This window comes from Pleurodeles waltl, chromosome 3_1, assembly GCF_031143425.1.
Source record: "Pleurodeles waltl isolate 20211129_DDA chromosome 3_1, aPleWal1.hap1.20221129, whole genome shotgun sequence".
In the NCBI taxonomy this organism is placed as follows: Eukaryota; Metazoa; Chordata; class Amphibia; order Caudata; family Salamandridae; genus Pleurodeles; species Pleurodeles waltl.
In genome coordinates, this window is record NC_090440.1 from 1,956,374,401 (window position 1) to 1,956,397,203 (window position 22,803).

Below are 22,803 nucleotides of genomic sequence, written 5' to 3' on the forward strand. Positions count from 1 at the left end.
GAATCAGTCATGCGGATGCGTTTTGGATGCGTTGGAGGCGTCGTATGTGTTTTGTCGGGATGCCTGTGTACAGAGCGTTGCCGTAGTCTAGCCTGCTGCTGACGAGAGCCTGTGTTACTGTTTTTCTTGTGTCTGTTGGGATCCACTTGTAGATCCTGCGGAGCGTGTGGAGAGTGTTGTAGCAGGAGGAGGAGACTGTGTTGACCTGTTTTGACATGGATAGGGAAGAGTCGAGGATGAAGCCCAGATTGCGTGCGTGATCGGTCGGTGTAGGTGGGGTTCCTAGAGATGTTGGCCACCAGGAGTCGTCCCAGGCGGAGGGGTTGGGTCCGAGGATGAGGACCTCCGTCTTGTCTGAGTTCAGTTTCAGGCGGCTGTTTCTCATCCATTCGGCAACGCCCTGCATTCCCTCGTGCAGGTTGGCCTTGGCTGTGAGTGGGTCCTTGGTGAGGCAGAGGATGAGCTGTGTGTCGTCGGCGTAGGAGATGATGTTGAAGTTGTATCGGCAGGCTACTTGGGTGAGGCGTGCCATGTAGATGTTGAATAGTGTTGGGCTGAGAGATGAGCCCTGGGGTACGCCGCAGATGATTTTGGTGGCTCTGGAGCGGAAGGGGGGAGGCGGACTCTCTGGGTTCTGTCAGAGAGGAAGAATGTGGTCCATTTGAGGGCTTTCTCTTGTATTCCGGCTTCGAGGAGACGGGTTCTCAGAGTGTGATGGCATACCGTGTCGAAGGCATCTGATAGGTCCAGGAGGATGAGGGCTGATGTTTCGCCGTTGTCCATTTGGCGGCTGATGTCGTCTGTGGCGGCGAGGAGCGCGGTCTCGGTGCTGTGATTTTGTCGGAAGCCAGATTGGGAGGGGTCCAGGATGTTGTTGTCTTCGAGGTGGCGAGTCAGTTGTGCGTTGACGATTTTTTCTATGACCTTCGCAGGGAACGGGAGTAGGGAGATGGGTCTGAAGTTCTCTGGGCCCTGGGGGTCTGCTTTGGGTTTCTTAAGGAGGGGGTTGATTTCGGCGTGTTTCCAGCTTTCAGGGAATGTTGCTGTCTCGAAGGAGATGTTGATGATCTTCCGTAGTTGGGGAGCGATGGCTGCGTCTGCTTTGTTGTACATGTGGTGAGGGCATGGGTCTGATGGTGATCCGGAGTGTATGGAGTTCATGATTTTGCGTGTCTCGGTGTTGCTGACGTCAGTCCAGGCGGTTAGGCGATTGGCGCGGGTGGTGTTAGCCAGGGTGGTGTCTGGCGTAGTGGGGGTGGCTGTGGTGTCAAAGCTGTCGTGGATGTCAGTAATCTTTTGGTGGAAGTAGGTGGCGAGAGAGTCGCAGAGTTCTTGTGAGGGTGGAATGTCGTTTATGGTGGGCTGGGGTTGGCGAGTTCCTTCACGATGCTGAAGAGCTCTTTGCTGCTGTGTGCGTTGTTATCTAGGCGGTCTTTGAAGGAGGATCTTTTGGCTAGTCTGATTAGTTGGTGGTGTCTGCGGGTTGCGTCTTTGTGGGCCGTGAGGCTGTCAGGTGTGTGTTCGGCGATCCATTTATTCTTGAGTTTCCGGCAGATATGCTTGGAGGTCTGGAGCTCCTCTGTGAGCCAGGTGGCTTTCTTGGTGACTTGGTTGTGGGTGGGCTTCTTGAGTGGTGCGAGGGAGTTGGCGCAGTCGTTGATCCACTGTCTGAGGTTGTGGGCGGCGGTGTCTGGGTCGGCTGGGTCGTTAGGCGGCTTCTGGGCAAGGGCGTTGGTCAGCTGGTCTTGGGTGACTTTGCTCCAGTGGCGGCGGGGTGGCTGTAGGGTACAGTGGTGTTTGACCTTTTTCTGGAATGTGAAGTGGATGCAGTGGTGGTCAGTCCAGTGGAGTTTGGAGGTCTGGTCGAAGGTGATGTGGGTGCCTGTGGAGAAGATGGCGTCAAGCGTGTGGCCGGCTGCGTGTGTGGGGGCGGTGACGAGTTGTCTGAGGCCGAGGTTGTCGAGGTTGTCGATCAGGGTGGTGGAGTTGACGTCGTTGTTGTTCTCGAGGTGGAAGTTCAGGTGCCCGAGGAGGATGTAGTCTGTAGAGGCGAGGTCCAAGATGGAGTCGCTGAAGGGTGCGCGTGGTCCCGGGGGTCTGTAGACGAGTGTTCCTCTGAGGGTGGTGTTGGGGTCGGTGTGTATTTGGAAGTGCAGATGTTCCGTAGTCTTGAGGGTGTCGTCCGTGTGGGTGAGGACCTTGAGGGTGGCTTTGTGGGCGATGGCTATTCCTCCTCCGATTCCGTTTGTGCGATCCCTGCAGGTGATTTTATAGCCCTCTGGGATGGCTATGGCGATGTCTGGTGCCGAGGAGTCATTCCACCAGGTTTCGGTAAGGAAGGCCACGTCCGGGGCTGAGGTGTCGAGCAGGTCCCAGAGTTCGATGGCGTGCTTGAGTGCGGAGCGGGTGTTTAGGAGTATGCAGTGGAGGTGGTTGGTTCTGGTTGTTGGAGGTTTGGTGGTTCTGTTGCAAGTGAATCTGCAGTCGCAGCAGGTGAAGGGGCTGTGGCTATTTCTTGGTGACGACTGGAAGCATGCTTTGGAGCGGCCAGGGTTGAGTGCGTTGAGGTCGCTGGCAGTGTAGTGGTGTCTGGGGGTGCGGGTGTTGCGAGGAGCAGGGGGGGTGGCGCTGGGTGCGGTCCAGGCGCGGACGGGCACAGATGGGCTTGCCTCTAGCGCGCCAGCAGCGCGCCCGCTGCACGACTGCGCCATTAAGAAGGGGAGGAGGGAGGGAGGAGCAGCTGGGAGGTGGGAGGCGGGAGGCGTGGACGAATGGGGGCTTGAAGGGGGCGGGGCCGCAGGGAGGCAGCGACAGGAAAAGAAGACGGCTCGGGGGAGCTGAGGCGCTAGGGGGGCAGGGGGTCACACGGGGCGGTAGAAAGAGTAAAACTTAACAGGCTAAGAGACAGCTAAAATACAGAGAAACAGACAGGCTTTGAAGGCTACAAAGAGCTAAGACAAGGAAAGGCAAGGCACACGGAGAGACAGACAGGTTAAGACACGGCACAATACAAGGAGCTGATACGAGGCAAAGGCACACGGAGAGATAGACAGGCTAAGACAGAGGTCTTCAAACTGGGGGGCCTGAAGTGATCCAATGGGGGGACCCAGACTCTGGCCAAAATAAATATTATACAGATGACAGGCCTTTGTTTTAAGCAGAAGCATGTCATTGCAGTTTTTTAAAAGGTAACTGTACTTAACTGCAATGTTTAAATAGGTTTACACATATTTAAACATTGCCATGTTTATAAAATAATTGTGAAAAATTCTGAGGGGGGCCCAATGATGTTTATTTTTCAATTGGGGGGGGGCGCAGAATTAAAAAGTTTGGAGACCTCTGGGCTAAGACCAGGCAAAACACGGAGGCAACAGACAGGTGAGACAAGGGAAACCACGGAGAGAGAAAAACAGCTGAGACACGATAACTCTAAACAAGGTAAACACACACAGTGGATACAGGACGGCACTTACCGCTAGACACCAGGGATGGCCAGTAGGGAGCAGCGAGGGCGGGGGGAGGACACGGGGACAGCTGGGCTTCGCTGTTCATGCGGGGAGTGATCCAGTGGCCACAGAGTTTGGAATACTTATTTAACATTCTAAGATAAATATTGTCTAAAAAGTTACCTATAGACCAGTCTTGGTGTAATATTTTCATATTAAATCTGTGTGGCTCATCTAAATAGATTTGGTTAGGACTAGTCTTGATTTAAGCATGATTGATAAGAGAGTTAAGATTCACTATCAAGTGCAATATTAATAAAACGATGGCTAATACCAACACTACAAAAAATACATTTGCAACCCTTTCGTGTGTTTGACAACATGGTTTCTCTCAAGTCAGATCAAAAAAGAAAAATCCAAAATGTACTTGTTGACACTGCTATGCAAATCAGCAAAATATTCAGTTCTTTTCGTTGTAATCTGGTAGTTTAGGATGAAGAACCTACAGCTTCGACTGGATATCAAAAGGGAAAATTATCCTCTTCAGTTGTATACTTAGGGAACCTAATATCCTCCTCTGGATACCTAAGTGCAAAACATAGATTTTCAAACATATCAATGTCACTTGAGTTTGTTAACAAAAAGTTTAGTTGAATCTCTAACTGTGGTAGCATTGTTCATGGGGGTTTCTCAAACACACTAGGGTGAGTTTCACATTCCTCACTTTTAAAATCAGCATTGCTTTTAACAAAGTAGGTCCACTCAAGAGCCTAATACCTTTGTTTGGCACTCTTTGTGTTTCTGGCCTTCTGGCTTCCATTTCTTCATCGTCCCTAGCACTCTGCTGCATTGGCTCTAGTTCTTCCTGATCGCCTCTACTCTGGTCTTGAGCATGTAAAACCTAGGCCAGGCCACGTACGACTAAGACCAACCATTCAGCACCCTTTGGGGTGCTTCTCCTCCTTGAACTGTTCCCCAGAGGCATGATCACCTATAAAATGGAGTCTCCTCCACTCCCTCTTGAGCCACTGGGTGGTAGATAAAGCTATCTATTTGAGTGAGGCTGCATAAGGGATTTGAATGCAGACCTTGTGCGAGGAAGATAGAAGAACCAGTTGTATTCCTTTCAAAGACTATCATGGGCCTGCCCTAGTAGCCCTCAAACATCCATTTCTACCCTTACTATGACCCTACTGATCCAACTACTTCCACTTCCCCTACTTTTCCCCACCCTCTTCTTCCCCAAGACTACTTCTACAAACAGACCACAAGGCCCCATTTGCTGGGAGTGAAAGCCATGAATCCATTGAAATAATTTGTAGCTACATTGGTGTCAAAAAGGGAGGACACAAAAAAGGGACCTCATTGAGAACGGCAAGATTCCTTGAGTGGCTCTTTCTCCTGCTTCCACCCACTTTCCTACAAGCCTATTCATTATCTCAGGGCAGCTTCCCACCAGTGCACAATCATTTAGGAGAAAACTACTTCATCTACCAGGCTCCTCCCCGACGCCTCTAATCTAGTACCCTCCCTTGCTCTCACCTGGTTCTTCTGTTCCATTTTTTCCACCTATGCCCCCCCTGCACTTTAGTGTGACTGTTCATGGCATAAAAAACATAATTGCATTTTTTTAGCATTTCTACAATGTCTAGTCCCACTATGTAGGGCAATTAAGCACTCGCCCACATGGGCAACATGCTGCGCCATGCAAGGTGTGCGGTTGGAAGGGTGTTGTCTTTGTTTTGGATCGTGTGTGGTAAGTATTTCCATCCTGCGTCTGATGACTACCAATGCGCCACTATCATGTTTTAGGATTCAGCGCTTAGCAGTGTGCTGGATGAAGAAGTGTGAAAGGCAGGCATGCAATTTAGGGTTTTTCAAGAAGCCTACAGCTTTGAGCAGCTCTACACATCTCTTTATAGTATGATCAGAGTCCACTTAGACAGTTACATCAGTAGATTGTACAATCCGAGATATTTTGTTTAAAGTTTATGGTCTGAGCAGGCAGGAAAGAGAAATGTTCCGAAGATCTGATGGGATGGACTACAAACCTCTTATCTGACTGTGCTCGCCCCTTCGACCTAGCATACCCTAGATCTCAGTGTGTTTAGATAACTATCGCAAACGCACCCCGGGTATCTGCTCTTCTCTGCACTGTGCGGCATCGCTTCATTGAGATCTCAACCATGCTTAGCTACAAGCCTCCTGTGAAGCACTTTCAGTACAAGCATGCAACATAACATAAGGAAGTCCATGGCCCATACATGCCAACATTTTCAAACTGGGAAGAGGGGCATTTTGGCAGAAAAATCGGGGGGAATGAGCTTTCCGTATTAGCTTATATTGAAACAACGACAAATTTAGGGAGGACGCTTAAATCAATTTTATTTTTGGGAGACTCCCGCCTGAAGCGGGTCTATTGGCATGTATACAGTTAGTGGGCCCGTTTAGAGTGCGAGTGATCTGCCAGTAAACCACTACATTTGGAGGTCTAATCTCAGGGTCACGTGAACAGTAGCGTATTTACTACATTTGTGTAGCACTACGCTTCACAGCGCTTTCTCTGAAGCTTCTTGATGGCAAAGAAAGCACACATCATACTTCGCTAGAACACAATCATGCCTTGGCAAACAGCTTCACACGCCTGTCGTTAATATTTAACTAACCTCTCTCTAGCCCTGCCTTCCTGTTACACAAGCGCAGTCTGGAAATCCCACAGCCTCGACTGCATACAACGCGTTCCAGATGCTGCTGTGAAAGGCCAAGGGAAAGTCACTCGCGCACAAGAACTTCCGCCAAGGGGTGGCAGGCAGAGGACCGGAAACTCGTCGCTGCATTTTGACCCACTTCTCTCCACAACACATTGGAGTTTGATTTATCAAGACTGTTGAATACAACCGCAAATATTGTGTCGCCCGCTTAAATACCACAACCAGCTGCTAAAAACTTTTTTAATTTTTTTTTTATTACATCTTTGGTGCACTGAAATGTATTATTTATCAAACATATCTGTCCAAGTGAGCACCAACTGCACACAAAATCACAAGATGAAGAATAACAGTGGCACTAGTAGGGCGGTTCAAACCAAACCTAGAAGCATCTACAACAACAAAAAACTAATTACACCCTCTATTCTGCCCCATTTTAATCGTAAAGCCAAGCAGAACTAAAATAATGAAGCCTCCTCCCCTCCACAACACATTGGTCAAAAAGAGTGCAAAACCAAAGAAATGTTGCAACCCCACTCCAAAGATCTTGGCCTACTGGGACAGTTGTCCGCTGCAAAGCCTATGCAGTAAGACATCCAGCCACAAAATATGCCTGCCGTCCTTATGAACTTATATAAATTATGTTATGTTACGTGTATTTTTAGAGCGCACGATCACCGGGAAGAGCATCCAGACGCTGAAAAGCAGGAGCTGTGTGGGCCGTGCAGTGGCCTGAAAGCCACGTTTTCAGTTTTTTGCGGAACTAAAGAACTGCGGTTGTGGTTCTAATGTGCCGGGGCAGGTTTTTCAGACTCAAGGAGCGAGGTGGGAGAAGGGGAGACCACATGTTCTGGTTCTGCATATATAGGTAGGGTGGCCAGACGTCCCAGATTTCCCGGACAGACCAGGTTTTCAGAGGACTGTCCCAATGGAGGCGTTTGTTCATTTTAAATAAATGGCCCGGTTTTTGGGACAAAGGTCAGGCCAACCTGCAAGGAAGTCATTTGTTGGTTTCTGGAGTCTGCTGCTGCCTGCCCCCTTGTCTGTGCGTGTACATACTACCCCACCCCCACTTCATCCCCAGGTTTAAAAGTGAAACTAAAGTCTTTAGTCCTACTTTTATGTCTGACCTGTCCTGCTTTTTTCTTTTTAAAAGATGGTCACACTATAAATAGGTGATGTGGGATGCAGTAGAAGTCTGAGCAGAGTTGTCTGGCAACTCTGTGTAAACTGTTGAGGTATGCGAGGCCCATGTTGTGTACGGCTTTAAATGTGGGCTCAAGGACTTTGAAGAGTTTTCAATTGTGAATTGGAAGCCAGTGGAGCTCCTTGAGGTGGAGGGTGATGTGTGTGCTGGGTGGGAGGTTGCAGGGGAGCCACCCCCTCACCCATGACCAAGTAAAAAAACAAACTTAGAGTTGAGAAAAATAAAACTCCTCGTCAGAGCTGATCGTTCAGTACATGTCCTTCTATAAAAACAAGATGAAAGTATGCAGCAATTTGCACCTTTTAAAAGAGACAACTCTTCCCTCAAACAAATGTGCCAGCCCAGAAAACCAAATCTCAGTGTCTGTGTCAAAGGATTCCCTCTTAGATCTGCCAAGAACCATATGACGCAATAGATCTTTTCCTTAAATAATGAAACATGTTGCTAAACACTATGGCCCTCATTATGTCAATGGCGGTAATGACCGCATACCACCACGGCGAGGGCCGCCAAACCACCGGCACCGTGGCTACCTACCGTCCACCATATTATGATCGTAGCCGGAATTCTGCCAGAAGGCTGGCAGAATTCCGGCTACGGTCATGGTGGCAGACGGAGGTAGGGTGGCATTGCTGCCAGCAGCAGCACCACGCCAGTACACCACCGCAGACCCTATCATGATCCATTAAACAGCCTAACAGTGGCCTGCTGGCGGACGCTGCTGCTGACAGCAGCGCCACGTCCCGTCTCCTGCCAGAGGACCCTCTGCAATCAGGTAAGTCGGTGCTCTGACAGGGTTGTGTTTGTGTGTGGGGGTGTGGGTGTATGTGTGTGAGTGCATGCGGGTGTGTGGCATGTGGAATGCGTGTGTGCATGAATGGGTGTGAGTGTGCGTGTATGTTGTGTTGTGTGAATGCGTGTGTGCTTGTATGTATGTCAGTGTGTGTGGATGTGTGAGTGAATGTATGTATGCATGCATGAGTGAATGTGGGTATGAGTGTGTGTATGCGTGTGTATGTTGGTGCATGAATGTGCGTGTATGTCGTGGGGGAGGTCGGGGTGGTGGAGGACTCTGGGGAGGTGGGGAGACCCTTATTAGTGTCAGGGAGGGAATTCCCTGGCACTGATAGGTCCTACTGGCATGGTTTTCGTGGCGGTAAAAAAGTAACAAAAACCATGGCGGTAGACTGGGTCATAATCCCGCGGGTGGGATAGTGACGGCCGCTAGGCTGGAGACTGAAGTCTCCAGCCTGGTGGCTGTTACCGCCCTGGCTGACGGAGTGGTACATTGGCGGTTTGGCTTGAGCAAAATTTCCAATGTCATATTTTGGGGAGAGGTACCGCCAGCCTGTTGGCAGTACCTTTCTCCAAAATACCGCCGTCCGCCAGGGTTGTAACGAGGGCCTATGTTATTATAAACAAAGCAATCATAATTCGAAAATCTTAGCCAAATGAGACAGAATTCCTCCCACTTAAAAAATAGAAATATATCAACTTAGACTCTTAAGAATCAGACTAAGGGTTCAAGTGTGTGCCGTATGCAAGACTGCTCCCCTTTAATGGGTCACGCCCTTTGTGTGTTTGAGGGACTCCATGGATGTAACGCCATGGATAGAGGGCAGCTGCCAGAGTGCAGGCGATCTTTATTTGAATAACTTCTTGATAACACTTGTCGAAGCAGGCGAGCTGTTTGGGGTTGGCCTGGGGCAGTTTTTGCAGTATGCGGTATGTCAAGCACAACCTGTGATATGTGGACTAGCTTGCCTGTCGAGCCAGAGGAATTTCAGGTACTGAAGGTTATACTGGATCCGGGTTCACATAGTGGCCTTATTTCCCAAATCTATACAGTCCTGAAGTGGGACAGGCAGATTAAAATAATTAAGTTTTGCCTTCGGTAGGACGGATTTCTTGATGCCCGACTCACGGATGGTGAGTGGAAACGGGCCAGGGCACAAGCACAAGAGACTGCCAAGAATGCCAGATTCAAACTGATACAATTCTACTATCTCCACAGGGCATATCTGACCCCACAGAGGCTTAGCAGGATCTACCCAACGTGTACACCTGACTCTCTGTGGTGTGGCAAGTCACCTTCTGGATTTATCCACGTTATGTGGAGTAGCAGGGTACTACATTTGCACTGGATGCAAGTCACATGCTTGGTGACCCGGATAACAGGGATCGGTTTGGTCCAGATAATGATGTTGATTATGTGTTTGACTCCAAATTACAGACTCAAGAATTTCTACAATATGAATTTGAATATCCTGTTCCAGTAAATACACTACCTATTGAACAATACAAAAAAAATTTTGTACAATGCTGGTTCAGCACAACCTGCTATAGGCACTAAACACCACTACTCAGCTGCTTGCACAGTCGTGAATGGGTATATGAAGGTGTAGGAAAGTACCATCTTGCCTGGCATGTTACCCCCATTTTTCACTGTATATATGTTGTTTTAGTTGTATGTGTCACTGGGACCCTGGTAACCCAGGGCACCAGTGCTCATAAGTGTGCCTGAATGTGTTACCTGTGTAGTGACTAACTGTCTCACTGAGGCTCTGCTAATCAGAACCTCAGTGGTTATGCTCTCTCATTTCTTTCCAAATTGTCACTGACAGGCTAGTGACCATTTTTTACCAATTTGCATTGACTTACTGGAACACCCTTATAATTCCCTAGTATATGGTACTGAGGTACCCAGGGTATTGGGGTTCCAGGAGATCCCTATGGGCTGCAGCATTTCTTTTGCCACCCATAGGGAGCTCTGACAATTCTTACACAGGCCTGCCACTGCAGCCTGAGTGAAATAACGTCCACGTTATTTCACAGCCATTTTACACTGCACTTAAGTAACTTATAAGTCACCTATATGTCTAACCTTTACCTGGTAAAGGTTAGGTGCAAAGTTACTTAGTGTGAGGGCACCCTGGCACTAGCCAAGGTGCCCCCACATTGTTCAGAGCCAATTCACTGAACTTTGTGAGTGCGGGGACACCATTACACGCGTGCACTACATATAGGTCACTACCTATATGTAGCTTCACCATGGTAACTCCGAATATGGCCATGTAACATGTCTATGATCATGGAATTGCCCCCTCTATGCCATCCTGGCATTGTTGGTACAATTCCATGATCCCAGTGGTCTGTAGCACAGACCCTGGTACTGCCAGACTGCCCTTCCTGGGGTTTCACTGCAGCTGCTGCTGCTGCCAACCCCTCAGACAGGCAGCTGCCCTCCTGGGGTCCAGCCAGGCCTGGCCCAGGATGGCAGAACAAAGAACTTCCTCTGAGAGAGGGTGTGACACCCTCTCCCTTTGGAAAATGGTGTGAAGGCAGGGGAGGAGTAGCCTCCCCCAGCCTCTGGAAATGCTTTGTTGGGCACAGATGTGCCCAATTCTGCATAAGCCAGTCTACACCGGTTCAGGGATCCCTTAGCCCCTGCTCTGGCGCGAAACTGGACAAAGGAAAGGGGAGTGACCACTCCCCTGACCTGCACCTCCCCTGGGAGGTGTCCAGAGCTCCTCCAGTGTGCTCCAGACCTCTGCCATCTTGGAAACAGAGGTGCTGCTGGCACACTGGACTGCTCTGAGTGGCCAGTGCCACCAGGTGACGTCAGAGACTCCTGCTGATAGGCTCCTTCAGGTGTTAGTAGCCTTTCCTCTCTCCTAGGTAGCCAAACCCTCTTTTCTGGCTATTTAGGGTCTCTGTCTCTGGGGAAACTTTAGATAACGAATGCATGAGCTCAGCCGAGTTCCTCTGCATCTCTCTCTTCACCTTCTGATAAGGAATCGACCGCTGACCGCGCTGGAAGCCTGCAAACCTGCAACATAGTAGCAAAGACGACTACTGCAACTCTGTAACGCTGATCCTGCCGCCTTCTCGACTGTTTTCCTGCTTGTGCATGCTGTGGGGGTAGTCTGCCTCCTCTCTGCACCAGAAGCTCCGAAGAAATCTCCCGTGGGTCGACGGAATCTTCCCCCTGCAACCGCAGGCACCAAAAAGCTGCCTTACCGGTCCCTTGGGTCTCCTCTCAGCACGACGAGCGAGGTCCCTCGAATCCAGCGACGCTGTCCAAGTGACCCCCACAGTCCAGTGACTCTTCAGCCCAAGTTTGGTGGAGGTAAGTCCTTGCCTCACCTCGCTGGGCTGCATTGCTGGGAACCGCGACTTTGCAGCTACTCCGGCCCCTGTGCACTTCCGGCGGAAATCCTTCGTGCACAGCCAAGCCTGGGTCCACGGCACTCTAACCTGCATTGCACGACTTTCTAAGTTGGTCTCCGGCGACGTGGGACTCCTTTGTGCAACTTCGGCGAGCACCGTTTCACGCATCCTCGTAGTGCCTGTTTCTGGCACTTCTCCGGGTGCTACCTGCTTCAGTGAGGGCTCTTTGTCTTGCTCGACGTCCCCTCTCTCTGCAGGTCCAATTTGCGACCTCCTGGTCCCTCCTGGGCCCCAGCAGCGTCCAAAAACGCTAAACGCACGATTTGCGTGTAGCAAGGCTTGTTGGCGTCCTTCCGGCGGGAAAACACTTCTGCATGACTCTCCAAGGCGAGAGGGATCCGTCCACCAAAGGGGAAGTCTCTAGCCCTTTTCGTTCCTGCAGAAACCTCAGCTTCTTCTGTCCAGTCGAAGCTTCTTTGCACCCGCAGCTGGCATTTCCTGGGCATCTGCCCATCTCCGACTTGCTTGTGACTTTTGGACTTGTTCCCTTGTTCCACAGGTACCCTAGATTGGAAATCCACAGTTGTTGCATTGCTGGTTTGTGTCTTTCCTGCATTATTCCTCTAACACGACTCTTTTGTCCTTAGGGGAACTTTAGTGCACTTTGCACTCACTTTTCCGGGTCTTGGGGAGGGTTATTTTGCTAACTCTCACTATTTTCTAATAGTCCCAGCGACCCTCTACAAGGTCACATAGGTTTGGGGTCCATTCGTGGTTCGCATTCCACTTCTGGAGTATATGGTTTGTGTTGCCCCTATCCCTATGTTTCCCCATTGCATCCTATTGTAACTATACATTGTTTGCACTGTTTTCTAAGACTATACTGCATATTTTTGCTATTGTGTATATATATCTTGTGTATATTTCCTATCCTCTCCCTGAGGGTACACTCTAAGATACTTTGGCATATTGTCATAAAAATAAAGTACCTTTATTTTTAGTATAACTGTGTATTGTGTTTTCTTATGATATTGTGCATATGACACTAAGTGGTACTGTAGTAGCTTCACACGTCTCCTAGTTCAGCCTAAGCTGCTCTGCTAAGCTACCATTATCTATCAGCCTAAGCTGCTAGACACCCTATACACTAATAAGGGATAACTGGGCCTGGTGCAAGGTGCAAGTACCCCTTGGTACTCACTACAAGCCAGTCCAGCCTCCTACATTGGTTGTGCAGTGGTGGGATAAGTGCTTGAGACTACTTATCACTCTTGTCATTGTACTTTTCATAAGAGAAAAATATACAAAACAAGGTCAGTGTATATACACATAGCCAAAAAGTTTTGCATTTCCTCTTTTCACTCTTTTCTAAGTGCTGAAAAGTACTTCTAAACTTTCAAAAAGTTCTTAAAAGTTTAAAAAGTTTTTTCTGTCTTTCCAAAAAGTTCTGAAAACATTTTTCTCTTTTTCTATCACTTAAACTCTCTCTAAAAAATGTCTGGCACAGGAAAAAATGTTGAACTGTCCAAACTTGCATATGATCACCTTAGCTGGAAAGGAGCAAGGAGTCTCTGCATAGAGAGAGGTTTGAGTGTAGGGAAGAATCCTTCCTTAGAACTGTTAATTAATATGCTTAGAGTACAGGATAGGGCCATAAGTGCCAAATCTGTAGAAAAAGTAGCTAATGGTTCTCAATCTGATCCAGGGACTCCCCCAGGAAAAGGTTCAGGAAAGAAACTTCTCAGCCTGCCCATTACTAGACAGTCTAGCATAGTTGGTACAGAGGTTGAATCACACCATACTAATGGTGTGCTCTCACATTATACTGGTAGCCAAGCTGTTAGGGTGCCCTCTGTAAGGGACAGGTCTCCTTCTGTTCATTCCCATCATACCTCTGTATCTAGAAATGTTCCTCCCACCCACCCTGATGACAGATTGTTAGAAAGGGAGCTCAATAGATTGAGAGTGGAACAAACCAGACTGAAGCTCAAGAAGCAACAGCTGGATTTGGATAGACAGTCTTTAGAAGTAGAGAGGGAAAGACAGAAGTTGGGTTTAGAAACCCATGGTGGCAGCAGCAGTATTCCCCATAGTCATCCTGCAAAAGAGCATGATTCCAGGAATCTGCACAAGATAATTCCCCCTTATAAGGAGGGGGATGACATTAACAAGTGGTTTGCTGCACTTGAGAGGGCCTGTGCTGTACAGGATGTCCCTCAAAAGCAGTGGGCTGCTATCCTATGGCTATCATTTACTGGAAAAGGTAGGGATAGGCTCCTTACTGTAAAAGAAAATGATGCTAATAATTTCCAAGTTCTTAAGAATGCACTCCTGGATGGTTATGGCTTAACCACTGAACAGTACAGGATAAAGTTCAGAGAGACCAAAAAGGAGTCTTCACAAGACTGGGTTGATTTCATTGACCAGGCAGTGAAGGCCTTGGAGGGGTGGTTACATGGCAGTAAAGTTACTGATTATGACAGCCTGTATAACTTAATCCTGAGAGAGCATATTCTTAATAATTGTGTGTCTGATTTGTTGCACCAGTACTTGGTGGACTCTGATCTGACCTCTCCCCAAGAATTGGGAAAGAAGGCAGACAAATGGGTCAGAACAAGAGTGAACAGAAAAGTTCATACAGGGGGTGACAAAGATGGCAACAAAAAGAAGGATGGTAAGTCTTCTGACAAGGGTGGGGACAAATCTAAAAATGAGTCTTCATCAGGCCCACAAAAACACTCTGGTGGGGGTGGTGGGTCCAAATCCTCCTTTAATCAGAACAAGGAAAAGAAACCATGGTGCTATTTATGTAAAATAAAAGGCCATTGGACAACAGATCCCAGTTGTCCAAAGAAAGGCACCACAGCTCCTACCACTACAACCCCTACTGCTACACCTAGTGTCCCTACTAATAGCAGTGGTGGTGGGAGCAAACCTACTAATAGCCAATCCAAGGGAGTAGCTGGGCTCACTTTTGGTAATTTAGTTGGGGTTGGTCTGATTAGGGAGACCACAGAGGCTACTTTAGTCTCTGAAGGGGCTATTGATTTAGCCACTTTGGTTGCTTGCCCCCATAACTTGGAGAAGTACAAGCAACTAACCCTAATAAATGGTGTTGAGGTCCAGGCCTACAGGGACACAGGTGCCAGTGTCACAATGGTGATTGAGAAACTGGTGCACCCTGAACAACACATACTTGGACACCAGTACCAAGTAACCGATGCTCACAACATAACACAAAGCCACCCCATGGCTGTTGTAAATCTCAACTGGGGGGGGGTAACTGGTCCAAAGAAAGTTGTTGTAGCTTCAGATTTACCTGTAGACTGTCTATTAGGGAATGATTTGGAGACATCAGCTTGGTCAGATGTGGAGTTGGAGGCCCATGCAGCAATGCTGGGCATCCCAGGGCATATTTTTGCTTTGACAAGGGCTCAGGCCAAAAAGCAAAAAGGACAGGGAAGCTTGGATCCTGGAACAATGGACCAAGTGCTCCCTAAAGCTAGGGCTAGTAGAAGCAAACCACTTCCTACTATCCCTCCCTCTACAGTGGATTCAACTTCTGAGGAAGAAGAATTCCCTCCCTGTGCAGAACCTACACCAGAGGAGCTGGAAGCAGACACTGCTGAGCTTTTGGGTGAAGGGGGGCCTGCCAGGGAGGAGCTGAGTGTGGCACAGCAAACCTGTCCCACATTAGAGGGTCTCAGACAGCAAGCTGTCAAACAGGCTAATGGGGATGTCAGTGACTCTCACAGAGTTTACTGGGAGGACAACCTCTTGTACACTGAGCATAGGGATCCTAAACCTGGAGCTGCCAGGAGATTAGTGATTCCTCAGGAGTACAGAAAGTTCCTCCTAACACTGGCACATGACATCCCCTTAGCTGGGCACCTGGGTCAAATGAAAACTTGGGACAGATTGGTACCATTGTTTCATTGGCCTAGGATGTCTGAGGACACAAAGGAATTTTGTAAGTCCTGTAAAACCTGTCAAGCCAGTGGCAAGACAGGTGGCACTCCAAAGGCACCCCTTATCCCACTGCCTGTGGTTGGGGTTCCCTTTGAAAGGGTAGGGGTTGACATAGTTGGCCCCCTTGACCCTCCTACTGCTTCAGGCAATAGGTTTATCTTAGTGGTAGTGGACCATGCCACAAGATATCCTGAAGCTATTCCTTTAAGGACCACTACAGCACCTGCAGTGGCAAAGGCCCTCCTGGGAATATTTTCCAGGGTGGGCTTCCCAAAGGAAGTAGTATCAGACAGGGGAAGCAATTTCATGTCTGCATACTTAAAGGCCATGTGGAAGGAGTGTGGTGTAACTTACAAGTTCACAACACCCTATCATCCACAAACAAATGGACTGGTGGAGAGATTTAATAAAACTCTCAAAGGCATGATTATGGGTCTCCCTGAAAAACTCCGCAGGAGATGGGATATCCTTCTACCATGCCTCCTTTTTGCCTACAGGGAGGTACCCCAGAAAGGAGTTGGCTTCAGCCCCTTTGAACTTCTTTTTGGACACCCTGTTAGGGGTCCACTCACACTTGTAAAGGAGGGTTGGGAACAACCTTTAAAAGCTCCTAAGCAGGATATTGTGGATTATGTACTTGGCCTCAGATCAAGGATGGCTGAGTACATGAAAAAGGCCAGTAAAAACCTTCAGGCAAGCCAAGAGCTCCAGAAGCAATGGCATGATCAGAAGGCTGTTTTGGTTCAGTACCAACCAGGGCAGAAAGTGTGGGTCTTGGAGCCTGTGGCCCCAAGAGCACTCCAAGATAAATGGAGTGGACCCCACACAATTGTTGAAAAGAAGGGTGAAGTCACCTACTTGGTTGACTTAGGCACTGCCAGGAGTCCCCTTAGGGTGCTCCATGTCAACCGCCTGAAACCCTACTATGACAGGGCTGATCTCACCCTGCTCATGGCAACAGATGAGGGACAGGAAGAAGACAGTGATCCTCTACCTGATCTCTTCTCTTCCACAGATCAAGATGCTCTTGTGGAAGGTGTAGTTTTGGCTGATTGTCTTACTGCTGAGCAGAAAGATAATTGCATAAATCTCCTAGGACAATTTTCAGAACTCTTCTCTACTGTGCCAGGCACCACTTCTTGGTGTGAGCACACTATAGATACTGGAGACAATTTACCTGTCAAAAGTAAGATCTATAGGCAGCCTGACCATGTCAGGGACTGCATAAAACAAGAAGTTCAGAAAATGTTGGAACTAGGAGTGGTTGAGCACTCTGACAGTCCATGGGCTTCTCCTGTGGTACTGGTACCAAAACCCAATTCTAAAGATGGAAAGAAGGAAATGAGGTTTTGTGTAGACTATAGAGGTCTCAACTTGGTAACCAAAACTGATGCTCACCCTATACCCAGGGCAGATGAGCTTATAGATACACTGGCATCTGCCAAGTATCTAAGCACTTTTGATTTGACTGCAGGGTATTGGCAGATCAAATTGTCAGAAGATGCTAAACCTAAGACTGCATTTTCTACCATTGGAGGACATTACCAGTTTACTGTAATGCCTTTTGGTTTGAAAAATGCACCTGCCACTTTTCAGAGGTTGGTGAACACAGTCCTGCAAGGGCTGGAAGCTTTCAGTGCAGCATATTTGGATGATATAGCTGTCTTTAGCTCCAGCTGGGATGATCACCTGGTCCACCTTTGGAAAGTTTTGGAGGCTCTGCAAAAGGCAGGCCTCACTATCAAGGCTTCAAAGTGCCAGATAGGGCAGGGTAAGGTGGTTTATCTGGGACACCTTGTTGGTGGGGAACAGATTGCACCACTTCAGGGGAAAATCCAAACTATTATTGATTGGGTTCCCCCTACCACTCAGACTCAGGTGAGAGCCTTCCTAGGCCTCACTGGGTATTACAGGAGGTTCATTAAGAACTATGGCTCCATTGCAGCCCCTCTTAATGACCTCACATCCAAGAAAATGCCTAAAAAGGTATTATGGACAGCAAGCTGTCAGAAAGCTTTTGAGGAGCTGAAGCAGGCCATGTGCTCTGCACCTGTCCTGAAAAGCCCTTGTTACTCTAAAAAATTCTATGTCCAAACTGATGCATCTGAATTAGGAGTAGGGGCAGTCCTATCACAACTTAATTCTGAGGGCCAGGATCAACCTGTTGCTTTTATTAGTAGAAGGTTGACCCCTAGAGAAAAGCGTTGGTCTGCCATTGAGAGGGAGGCCTTTGCTGTGGTCTGGGCTCTGAAGAAGTTGAGGCCATACCTGTTTGGCACTCACTTCGTTGTTCAGACAGACCACAAACCTCTACTTTGGCTAAAACAAATGAAAGGTGAAAATCTTAAATTGTTGAGGTGGTCCATATCCCTACAGGGAATGGACTATACAGTGGAACATAGACCTGGGAGTAGCCACTCCAATGCAGATGGACTCTCCAGATATTTCCACTTAGACAATGAAGACTCATCAGGTAATGGCTAGTCTTATTGTCCTTCGTTTGGGGGGGGGTTGTGTAGGAAAGTACCATCTTGCCTGGCATGTTACCCCCATTTTTCACTGTATATATGTTGTTTTAGTTGTATGTGTCACTGGGACCCTGGTAACCCAGGGCACCAGTGCTCATAAGTGTGCCTGAATGTGTTACCTGTGTAGTGACTAACTGTCTCACTGAGGCTCTGCTAATCAGAACCTCAGTGGTTATGCTCTCTCATTTCTTTCCAAATTGTCACTGACAGGCTAGTGACCATTTTTTACCAATTTGCATTGGCTTACTGGAACACCCTTATAATTCCCTAGTATATGGTACTGAGGTACCCAGGGTATTGGGGTTCCAGGAGATCCCTATGGGCTGCAGCATTTCTTTTGCCACCCATAGGGAGCTCTGACAATTCTTACACAGGCCTGCCACTGCAGCCTGAGTGAAATAACGTCCACGTTATTTCACAGCCATTTTACACTGCACTTAAGTAACTTATAAGTCACCTATATGTCTAACCTTTACCTGGTAAAGGTTAGGTGCAAAGTTACTTAGTGTGAGGGCACCCTGGCACTAGCCAAGGTGCCCCCACATTGTTCAGAGCCAATTCACTGAACTTTGTGAGTGCGGGGACACCATTACACGCGTGCACTACATATAGGTCACTACCTATATGTAGCTTCACCATGCTAACTCCGAATATGGCCATGTAACATGTCTATGATCATGGAATTGCCCCCTCTATGCCATCCTGGCATTGTTGGTACAATTCCATGATCCCAGTGGTCTGTAGCACAGACCCTGGTACTGCCAGACTGCCCTTCCTGGGGTTTCACTGCAGCTGCTGCTGCTGCCAACCCCTCAGACAGACAGCTGCCCTCCTGGGGTCCAGCCAGGCCTGGCCCAGGATGGCAGAACAAAGAACTTCCTCTGAGAGAGGGTGTGACACCCTCTCCCTTTGGAAAATGGTGTGAAGGCAGGGGAGGAGTAGCCTCCCCCAGCCTCTGGAAATGCTTTGTTGGGCACAGATGTGCCCAATTCTGCATAAGCCAGTCTACACCGGTTCAGGGACCCCTTAGCCCCTGCTCTGGCGCGAAACTGGACAAAGGAAAGGGGAGTGACCACTCCCCTGACCTGCACCTCCCCTGGGAGGTGTCCAGAGCTCCTCCAGTGTGCTCCAGACCTCTGCCATCTTGGAAACAGAGGTGCTGCTGGCACACTGGACTGCTCTGAGTGGCCAGTGCCACCAGGTGACGTCAGAGACTCCTGCTGATAGGCTCCTTCAGGTGTTAGTAGCCTTTCCTCTCTCCTAGGTAGCCAAACCCTCTTTTCTGGCTATTTAGGGTCTCTGTCTCTGGGGAAACTTTAGATAACGAATGCATGAGCTCAGCCGAGTTCCTCTGCATCTCTCTCTTCACCTTCTGATAAGGAATCGACCGCTGACCGCGCTGGAAGCCTGCAAACCTGCAACATAGTAGCAAAGACGACTACTGCAACTCTGTAACGCTGATCCTGCCGCCTTCTCGACTGTTTTCCTGCTTGTGCATGCTGTGGGGGTAGTCTGCCTCCTCTCTGCACCAGAAGCTCCGAAGAAATCTCCCGTGGGTCGACGGAATCTTCCCCCTGCAACCGCAGGCACCAAAAAGCTGCCTTACCGGTCCCTTGGGTCTCCTCTCAGCACGACGAGCGAGGTCCCTCGAATCCAGCGACGCTGTCCAAGTGACCCCCACAGTCCAGTGACTCTTCAGCCCAAGTTTGGTGGAGGTATGTCCTTGCCTCACCTCGCTGGGCTGCATTGCTGGGAACCGCGACTTTGCAGCTACTCCGGCCCCTGTGCACTTCCGGCGGAAATCCTTCGTGCACAGCCAAGCCTGGGTCCACGGCACTCTAACCTGCATTGCACGACTTTCTAAGTTGGTCTCCGGCGACGTGGGACTCCTTTGTGCAACTTCGGCGAGCACCGTTTCACGCATCCTCGTAGTGCCTGTTTCTGGCACTTCTCCGGGTGCTACCTGCTTCAGTGAGGGCTCTTTGTCTTGCTCGACGTCCCCTCTCTCTGCAGGTCCAATTTGCGACCTCCTGGTCCCTCCTGGGCCCCAGCAGCGTCCAAAAACGCCAAACGCACGATTTGCGTGTAGCAAGGCTTGTTGGCGTCCTTCCGGCGGGAAAACACTTCTGCACGACTCTCCAAGGCGAGAGGGATCCGTCCACCAAAGGGGAAGTCTCTAGCCCTTTTCGTTCCTGCAGAAACCTCAGCTTCTTCTGTCCAGTCGAAGCTTCTTTGCACCCGCAGCTGGCATTTCCTGGGCATCTGCCCATCTCCGACTTGCTTGTGACTTTTGGACTTGGTCCCCTTGTTCCACAGGTACCCTAGATTGGAAATCCACAGTTGTTGCATTGCTGGTTTGTGTCTTTCCTGCATTATTCCTCTAACACGACTCTTTTGTCCTTAGGGGAACTTTAGTGCACTTTGCACTCACTTTTCCGGGTCTTGGGGAGGGTTATTTTGCTAACTCTCACTATTTTCTAATAGTCCCAGCGACCCTCTACAAGGTCACATAGGTTTGGGGTCCATTCGTGGTTCGCATTCCACTTCTGGAGTATATGGTTTGTGTTGCCCCTATCCCTATGTTTCCCCATTGCATCCTATTGTAACTATACATTGTTTGCACTGTTTTCTAAGACTATACTGCATATTTTTGCTATTGTGTATATATATCTTGTGTATATTTCCTATCCTCTCCCTGAGGGTACACTCTAAGATACTTTGGCATATTGTCATAAAAATAAAGTACCTTTATTTTTAGTATAACTGTGTATTGTGTTTTCTTATGATATTGTGCATATGACACTAAGTGGTACTGTAGTAGCTTCACACGTCTCCTAGTTCAGCCTAAGCTGCTCTGCTAAGCTACCATTATCTATCAGCCTAAGCTGCTAGACACCCTATACACTAATAAGGGATAACTGGGCCTGGTGCAAGGTGCAAGTACCCCTTGGTACTCACTACAAGCCAGTCCAGCCTCCTACATTGGTTGTGCAGTGGTGGGATAAGTGCTTGAGACTACTTACCACTCTTGTCATTGTACTTTTCATAAGAGAAAAATATACAAAACAAGGTCAGTGTATATACACATAGCCAAAAAGTTTTGCATTTCCTCTTTTCACTCTTTTCTAAGTGCTGAAAAGTACTTCTAAACTTTCAAAAAGTTCTTAAAAGTTTAAAAAGTTTTTTCTGTCTTTCCAAAAAGTTCTGAAAACATTTTTCTCTTTTTCTATCACTTTAACTCTCTCTAAAAAATGTCTGGCACAGGAAAAAATGTTGAACTGTCCAAACTTGCATATGATCACCTTAGCTGGAAAGGAGCAAGGAGTCACTGCATAGAGAGAGGTTTGAGTGTAGGGAAGAATCCTTCCTTAGAACTGTTAATTAATATGCTTAGAGTACAGGATAGGGCCATAAGTGCCAAATCTGTAGAAAAAGTAGCTAATGGTTCTCAATCTGATCCAGGGACTCCCCCAGGAAAAGGTTCAGGAAAGAAACTTCTCAGGCTGCCCATTACTAGACAGTCTAGCATAGTTGGTACAGAGGTTGAATCACACCATACTAATGGTGTGCTCTCACATTATACTGGTAGCCAAGCTGTTAGGGTGCCCTCTGTAAGGGACAGGTCTCCTTCTGTTCATTCCCATCATACCTCTGTATCTAGAAATGTCCCTCCCACCCACCCTGATGACAGATTGTTAGAAAGGGAGCTCAATAGATTGAGAGTGGAACAAACCAGACTGAAGCTCAAGAAGCAACAGCTGGATTTGGATAGACAGTCTTTAGAAGTAGAGAGGGAAAGACAGAAGTTGGGTTTAGAAACCCATGGTGGCAGCAGCAGTATTCCCCATAGTCATCCTGCAAAAGAGCATGATTCCAGGAATCTGCACAAGATAGTTCCCCCTTATAAGGAGGGGGATGACATTAACAAGTGGTTTGCTGCACTTGAGAGGGCCTGTGCTGTACAGGATGTCCCTCAAAAGCAGTGGGCTGCTATCCTATGGCTATCATTTACTGGAAAAGGTAGGGATAGGCTCCTTACTGTAAAAGAAAATGATGCTAATAATTTCCAAGTTCTTAAGAATGCACTCCTGGATGGTTATGGCTTAACCACTGAACAGTACAGGATAAAGTTCAGAGAGACCAAAAAGGAGTCTTCACAAGACTGGGTTGATTTCATTGACCAGGCAGTGAAGGCCTTGGAGGGGTGGTTACATGGCAGTAAAGTTACTGATTATGACAGCCTGTATAACTTAATCCTGAGAGAGCATATTCTTAATAATTGTGTGTCTGATTTGTTGCACCAGTACTTGGTGGACTCTGATCTGACCTCTCCCCAAGAATTGGGAAAGAAGGCAGACAAATGGGTCAGAACAAGAGTGAACAGAAAAGTTCATACAGGGGGTGACAAAGATGGCAACAAAAAGAAGGATGGTAAGTCTTCTGACAAGGGTGGGGACAAATCTAAAAATGAGTCTTCATCAGGCCCACAAAAACACTCTGGTGGGGGTGGTGGGTCCAAATCCTCCTTTAATCAGAACAAGGAAAAGAAACCATGGTGCTATTTATGTAAAATAAAAGGCCATTGGACAACAGATCCCAGTTGTCCAAAGAAAGGCACCACAGCTCCTACCACTACAACCCCTACTGCTACACCTAGTGTCCCTACTAATAGCAGTGGTGGTGGGAGCAAACCTACTAATAGCCAATCCAAGGGAGTAGCTGGGCTCACTTTTGGTAATTTAGTTGGGGTTGGTCTGATTAGGGAGACCACAGAG